The sequence below is a fragment of the Camarhynchus parvulus genome, chromosome 3 (assembly GCF_901933205.1).
Source record: "Camarhynchus parvulus chromosome 3, STF_HiC, whole genome shotgun sequence".
Lineage (NCBI taxonomy): Eukaryota > Metazoa > Chordata > Aves > Passeriformes > Thraupidae > Camarhynchus > Camarhynchus parvulus.
The window spans coordinates 65655396-65663543 of NC_044573.1; positions in this window are offsets into that span (position 1 = coordinate 65655396).

Consider the following 8148-nt stretch of genomic DNA (forward strand, 5'->3'; position numbering starts at 1 on the left):
AAAACCCTCTAAGCCTGCACAGGGAAACCAACACTGCACTGTTTCCTGCACAGAGATGAGACCAGGCCCTCTGCAATATTTCAGCTCTGAATAGTGAATTACAGGATGCAATTACATCTTGGTTGTTCACATAGCATAGGGAAACCTGGGCACTCTAGCTAGTTTGGTCAAGAGCTTGGGTGCAGGACTTGTTCTATTAGCCACCAAGCAATCATCCAACCTGATAATGCATCATGAAAACAGCATTAGATTTCATTTGAGTAACACTAGTGATCTCATTTCATTTCCTTTATGTTATGTTAATAGTTATAATCCAACAGCTCTGATGTCCTTTTAACTTGTACAGGCCTGTGTGTAATCAAGCTGAAGGTTTAGTAGCACTTGGTATTCAGTTAATTCCAGGTTTTCTGCTGCAGCTTTTTGTAAGTGCATTCTGAGAACCTAGAAGGAGCTAATTTTCTCCCATGTAAGTGAAAATCAAACCCAGGACAGAATCAGACCCCACAAAGGTAAAACTCCGCTGCCTCTAATTTAAGAGACCATATCTGCCACCTGTATAGCCAAGTCATTGTGAAATACCTCTGTTAAAGCAAATTTTGTGATTGTTTCCTGAGGAAAGCTTCAGGTGTGGAAAAGAAGGGACCATAACAGTGGCTGGAGCCATTGTTCAAAATAACATATCCTGAAAGTCAGGCCAAGGCTGTGTAATGAATATACTTTTTCTGTACTGATTTGGGTCCTAGCATATCCAGTGTATCCCAACAAATTTTCTGCTTGCACCCAGATGGGGAAAAGTGCTTTCATGTTGAGCTTCCATGGCCTGAGTATTGACAGAAATCTCCCTGGGCGACCAACATAGCACCTGTGGGAGCGCATGTGCAGCCATTCTCCTCCTCCTCTGCCTAATCTATCCCACCACCTTTCCACTCTAAGTCCCACACCATTAAGTTCTCCATAATCTCTATGGAAAGGAAGCAGAAATCCAGAATAATGACAAATCCAGTGTCTCTGTGGGGGTGATTGTGGATGGTACTGACTTGTACCGGGCAGATGAAAGCTGAGAAGCAGCCTCAGTGCAGCTCTGCGGGCGCAGTGTGGCTGCACTCCCCAGCTAGCAGAGCATCTTGATTTTCCTGCAGGAATCAAAATCTGCAATGGTGGCAGACCAAGGGCAAAGCAGGCTTGTTTGCTGATGCACTTTGTCCCATTGCTCAGGGAAGAGCTGTGATTCCTGGGGGGACTTCTCTCGTCTTCTTTTTAGGGATATAAGGCAAGTCTCTCCCTTGCTACATAACCTTTCTGTATATGTACATGCCTTATTCTGTCTTTCATGTACACCTGGGAGACAGACACTGGCGTGGGTCTTTTGCTGTCTCACCTTAGAGCTGGTTTAAAAATCTCTTGCTTTGATAAGAGTTTGTTTGTTCACATATTTTGTTGCGGATTTGCAGTACAGAAGGGACTCTGTGACTTTTGTGTGCTAGGTAAAGCAGTAGTTATGGACTTGCTAAGACTTCTCACGTTAGAGAAATCTTGCCCTTTTGCTCGGTTTCTTGTTGGATGAGTTACCAGATTTCCAGGGGGACAGAAAATGCAGCTCTGTATGTCCAGCCAAAGGTACTATGAGCATGACTGGCAGTTTATTATCCTCCCAATCAAAGCACAGGACAAATTAACCACATAAAAAGGAACTTGTTCCAGTTGTCAGCTAAAGATTCCAAGTGAAGGAAGATGTCCCCACACATTTTGAGCTATTATAAAGCAGGAATGGTCAAGCTGTGATTCCTGACCTACATGAATTTTACTCAGGTACAGTTAATGCATGCCTTTCAGGCAAAGATTATGTTATTTCTCCAACATAGGGAACTTGTCAGATGGCAGGAGGCAAGGGAGGCTGCAAAAGTTGTGGGTGAGAAATTTTATGTGTGGAGCTAACCAACATGAATTGTTCAAATGGATGTTTGCTATAATCCTGCAGCTTGAATCTTGGAAGGAAAAGCAGCTTCTCTTTCTCAGAATAAAAGCGACTTTAAAATATATTTTAAAAAAAAGAGGAAACTTGGAGAAAAATAAAAGTAATGGAAAAAAGGCACTAGATTTTTGAGAAGAAAGAATACATAGAAACAAGCACAGATGCAGCTTGGCAAGAAATAAGAATAAAATCCTATGGCTGCAAATATGAAAAAAAATATTTACTATAGGAAGGGAAAATAAAATAAATCAATTTCCATATTTGAGAGTACAATGTATGAACTGGAAATAAAAAACTAATAAATGACAGACAAAGTATTTAGGAGGAATCAAAAAGATTTTACAGGTATATGAGAGAAATGAAACAACAGAGAAAATAATATGATAAGTAAATAAGAATTACATACCTGAAGTGGGCTTCTTCAGTTTAATACTGGAGTTTTTTTCAATTTTCCCTCTATAAGCCATAGAGGATAATTTCAAAGAATCTGCTCCACATGTGAGAGCTGGGCTTTCTACCCTGTTCCCAGCAATTTCCAAGCAATTCTGCCCTTGGCCTACCTCTTACAGAGAGACCAAAAAAGCACCTTCCACAGCAGCTGGATACTTAGGTTTGAATTTCCTCAGCTTTTGGAATCTGGACTCTTGGTCTCCACCTGCAGACCTCATGATCAGGGTTTCATAGAAAAGGTAATTGTGGCCAAGCTGAACATGGGTCTCCTGTGGAATAGCCTTTGCCTCTTGCTTCTCTGCTTTTAAAGTTCTTCTAAGGTGGGTTCACAGCTAGGTCACTTTAAGTTCTTACAAAGGCATGTAGTCCTCATTCTGAAGAACTAATGCAACTATAATTCTAATAATAAAAGCAACAAAAACAATAATAGTGATTAAAATGAGAATGTAAGACCTGGATTATCCAACAGAGCTGGTGGGAGACCTCTCTTCTCATCACTCAGAAGCAGAGGTGTCAGTTTTCTATTCAAAGGCCAGAGTCATAACTAAAATGACAATCTATATATGTACATATTATGAGTAGCTCTGCAGCTCATCATTTTGTCCAAGGACATTTCTGCTGTAAAGCTCATCAAATTGAACATAACTCCTGTGGTGCATCTTTTTAATATGATATCTTAAATACATAATTATTTAATAATTAATTTCATTTTTAAATGCAGAAAGTTCAATGGCTCAAAGATATTTAATATTTTATCAACACTGATGATCATAAAAGTCTTTCCCCAGCTATTTCCAGATAGCATAAAAATTGGTGAGAGGATGCATAATCAGAAAGTCAGCTGCTGCTACCCAATGATTGTATTTTATTGTCATTTTGACCAAAAATACATCACTGGTTTATTGAACTTGACACAAAAAAAAAAAAAAAAAACAGTATCAGCTTCTATGCAGAATTTCTCCATCAGTGTCAAGACCATTTAGATTATGTCTCCTTCACTTTCACCATCCTTCATTCCAACTTTGTTATATGATACTGAGCAAGTCCCTTCTGTATCATCTGCAAGATGAGTTATAAGGATGCAGAGTAATTTTCACAGCTGTCTGGGGGTTACTATATTTCTGTTCTTTTGCAAATGTCTTCAGCATATGAGCTATTCCATTATGCACAGCAGTTAGGCTGGCAAGGCTAGGATTTCCAAACTTCTGGCAGCTCAGCTGGCTTAGGCTCAACAGCTTCATTTGAGATGCTGAATATCAGGAACCCCCAACCCAACAGCCAAGATTCTTGTATCATGAATGAGTCAAATTTTTTTGTACTGGATTGAAATTTCTAGGGGAAAAAAATAAGTGCACGTGCTCTAGAAGAGCAAGATCATCTATTTCATGAAGAAGCCTCAGAACATATCACAAAGAGCACAACAAAGTGGTTTGTTTGACAGCTCTGTCGACTGCTGTGAATAGCACCAAATGGCCAAGACCAGAGTGAATGTCTCTGCAATAAGTTACAATAACAGCAGGACAAACAGGACAAGAGGAGAGAGGCTGATCTAGTCTTCATATCCCTTTCAAATCCTTTGCTTTTCAGCTGCTTCATGCGACAGGATCTCCCGTTCAAAGACAATAGCTCTTTAAAACCTCAAATATTCTCTTACAGTAAAATGAGCCAGGAATAAGGACATGCTCTGTCACAGACAAGGTTTCTAAAGGCAGCTGTAGTAACTATCCAATGAAAATTTTAGTGGAAGTTTTTTAAGAGACGGCTGAATCAACATTCAACAGAGATTTCTGATGACTGAGAATGGACTAGTTTAATCTCTTAATTAAGGCAAAATCCTATGAGTATTATAGATATATAGAACAATTAGCCTAACTTATTTTTAAGTAAAGAATTAGGTATCATTTTTTAGAGATCAGATGGGAACACTTTAAAAAAAGGCAAATGTCTTGATTTAAAAGTAGTCAACCTTCCTGAATGAAGCATAATCATGTCTCACTTAGAAAGGTAATAAGACAGTTGACTTCCATTAATCTTCAGTAGATCAAAAGGATATAGATAGCATAATAAAATTTCAGTGACTGAATAACAGAGTTTCACAATGGTTGTAAAGAGTAATGAGTTGGAAGAAAAGTGGAAGAAATTTTTCTGGTACTTATATACAATAAGATTTTTACAACAATAATATTTGTATGAATATCTATAGGTGTTTGCCTATTTAAGGTTAAAAAACTAACTGTTCCAAGAAAGTTGGAAGAAAAGTGGAAGAAATTTTTCTGGTATTTATATACGATAAGATTTTTACAACAATAATACTTGTATGAATATCCATATGTGTTTGCCTATTTAAGGTTAAAAAACTAACTGTTCCAAGAAACTGATATTCATGCCAGTTTATAAATTGCAAAGTAAAACATAGGAAGATTATTTTTACAAGTGGTATTGCCACTTTCAAGAATGTATTTTACAATGCAGAGAAAACATCAACAAAAGTCTCAAAAGAAGCATCAAGTCAGCAGATGAAGAAGTAGCTGAAAAGCAAATATTTATGAAAGAACTCACAAATACAGATTTATGTTTCAAACCTGAGATATTCCAGCTAGAAATTACTGACTTTTAAAAAAGATACACGATCTGAAAAAAGGAAAAGCTCATCTTTCTATTAAAGCTCTCTCTGAAAAGTCAGGCACTATGGGTTGAATTTCTGGCTCTGCCTCACTCTCCCTGTATGACCTTTGGCAGGTCACTTATGTCTCAGTTTCTTCTCAACAAAGTGGGAATCAAGTTTCTATGCTGTGTAGAGGTTATACCAGGTAAATTCATTAATATATGAGCCTGACAATGTACAGCAGTAAGAAGGTAATAAATTAGACCTGTAATCAGAGCAGTTGGTGGCTACAAAAATCTGTGTTAGTGTTACAGGAAAACAATTTCCTAAATACGTTTTATATTTTTTCCCCTTGACATTTAGAGTTGCTGGACTTTTACCAAAATCCAAAATGTCTTCCATCTTCAGTAGCTGAACTTCACTCTGATAAGGTAGCAGGTGTGCCAAATGAGAGAAGGCACCTGTTCTGCACCCTTACTGCATTAGGTAATTATGTGCAAAACAACTTAGATGTGCAGGCCCTGAAATTCAAATCATTGCCTCTATCAAAATCTTGAGCTAGTAATAGAAGCAGTGAGAATGGGTTGAATGAATTCAAAGTGAAGTATGCCTTGCTTCCTCAATTAAATTGGGGGGGGGGGGGGTATGTATGGGTGTGTGTGTGTCCACAAGAGTGTGTGCATTCATTCCTGTGTGAATCTATAGATAATTTTCTTTTTCTTCAAGAAAGTGGTTGATAAAGCAGTAACAGAAAGCTTGTTTGTGTAAGTTAATTGGAGACAGCTGGTGAAATATAAACTGAAAAGTTCATAAGGTCAAAGAGATATATGGCTGGAATGCCAGCATGTCACATTAGGTCAGAAAATGTCACCACAAAAGAAATACACAGGAGAATTTATACTTTAAAAAAGGGCTAGGAAAGAGATAATGATTCATCTCTGATGTGGATGATGAATGGTGCCGCATCCACTTGGCATCCAGTCACATACATCCCAGTGGTGCCTCCCAGAGATCAGCCCAGTCCTCTTCAATATCTTTATTGATCATCTTCATGAGGGGGTTGAGTCTACCATTAACAAATTCACAGAGGACACCGACTTGGGTTGGGATGCTGATGGTAGGAAGGCTGTGCAGAGAGGAATGGACAGGCTGGATTGATGGGTCTAGACCATCAGCAGGAGGTACAACAAGACAAAGTTCTGGGTCCTACACAACCCCAGGCAGTTCTACGGGCTGAGGGAAGAGTGGCTGGAAAGTCGCCCTGTGGAAAAGGACTGGGAATGCTGGTCAACAGCTGGCTGAATGTGAGCTAGCCCAGATGGCCAAGAAAGCCAATAGCATCCAGACCTGTGTGAAGAATAACTAGGACTAGGAAGAGATTTTCCCCCACTGCTCGGCACTGGTGAGGCCACACTTTGAATCTCATGTTCAGTTCTGGGCCCCTCACTACAAAAAGGACATTGAGGTGCTGGAGCAAGTCCAGAGAAGGGCAATGAAGCTGGTGAAGGGTCTGGAGAACAAGTCCTGTGAGGAACAGCTGAAGGATCTGAGGTTGTTTAGCCTGGAGAAAAGAAGGCTCAGGGGTGGCTTTGTTACTTCCTAAAACTGAAAGGAGATTGTAGCCAGCTGGAGGCGGGTATCTTCTCCAACGTAGCAAGGGACAGGACAAGAAGACATTGCCCCAGGCTGCATCAGGAAAGGTTTAGGCTGAACATTAGGAAGACTTTCTTCACAGAAAAGGTGAGTAGATATTGGAATGGGCTGCCAGGGAGGTGATGGAGTCACTGAAGGTGTTTAAGGAAAGACTGGATGTGGCGCTTGGTGCCATGGTCTAGTTGACACAGTGGTGTTCAGTCATAAATTTGACTCGATTATCACTGAGGTACTTTGCAACCTAAGTGATTATGTGATTCTTTTATCTTTTAGCATCATGCTAATAGCTAAATCTGAAGATTGGCAGTACTCATAAGACAAAGAAAAACAGCCAAATGTTTTTTAGAAGTCTTTTGCAATGTGACCAGTGCATACTTTCATGAAGAAGCTACTAATCCACAGAAACAATATACATTTATATTTAAAATAAAAATATATATTTACATTTGTCATATTTACACATTTAAAATTTATTTGGACAGTATGCCTAATGAACCATACATCTACAGAGATAAGGAAAAATTCAGCTGTGTTTGCTTCCTTTTGTTTCTGTTTAATTTATGTTTGTTTGCAAATTATTCTAGGTTCCCAGTTTCTAGGTTTATTGTTTACCAATTTTTACTATTACTGCATTATACATAAATATAGGAATTCATGATTTTTACTAACTGCAAAGTGGGAATTTTTTGCAGGGACATTTTACATCAAAGTCAGTGAAATACAAGGAAGCAGGGCCAGATTCTAGGTACATTTAGCACTTTGGGACTGAAGGTGCTCAAAGGTCTCACTGGTGGGGTTATAAAGGTGTAATTATACAGAACAAAGGAAATGAAGTCAAAATCTTGTCCATGCTACATATGTACTGTAGGACAGAAGCTCACAGATTTCTGAAAACTGCAGCCAGCCCTACCAGTGTGAGCATTTAGCATTTACATGCTATTCTATCCTCCAGCCTTCACTGCAGAGCACCAGGACCAGACTAGATCCAGCTTTGCATTGCAAGAACTGTATGTGAAGCTGTCATCGCAGAATCATGTCATGTTTTTACTTAGGGAACACTTTCGGGAGACTTTTTCCTTCTGATATAGTTGTGGAAAGAAATGTCCCAAGCAGACCCAGTATAACTGCTCCCAAGGGCATGGTTGTCAAGATCTTTCATCAGAGCTGAATACTTCCAATGGAGCTCATGTTAATTTCCCAATAATCTGCGCAAAACACATTCAGAATTTTGAGGCTGGAGGAGATTAATTTGGTGTTTTTTACAGCCCAGTAGTTAAATGAAGAGTCTTATTGGTTCATGGATGTGGAACACAAAAAAGTTTAGGTTACTGATAATGAAGTCTTCAAGAAATGCATCACTCATCTACTTAAGACATTAGTTACAGGGGAAGCTGGCCACGTAATTCATCATTTCTGAGTTGTTTGTCAGGGAAACAACTGATGCCAGGAAGTATTGATGAATGTAGAA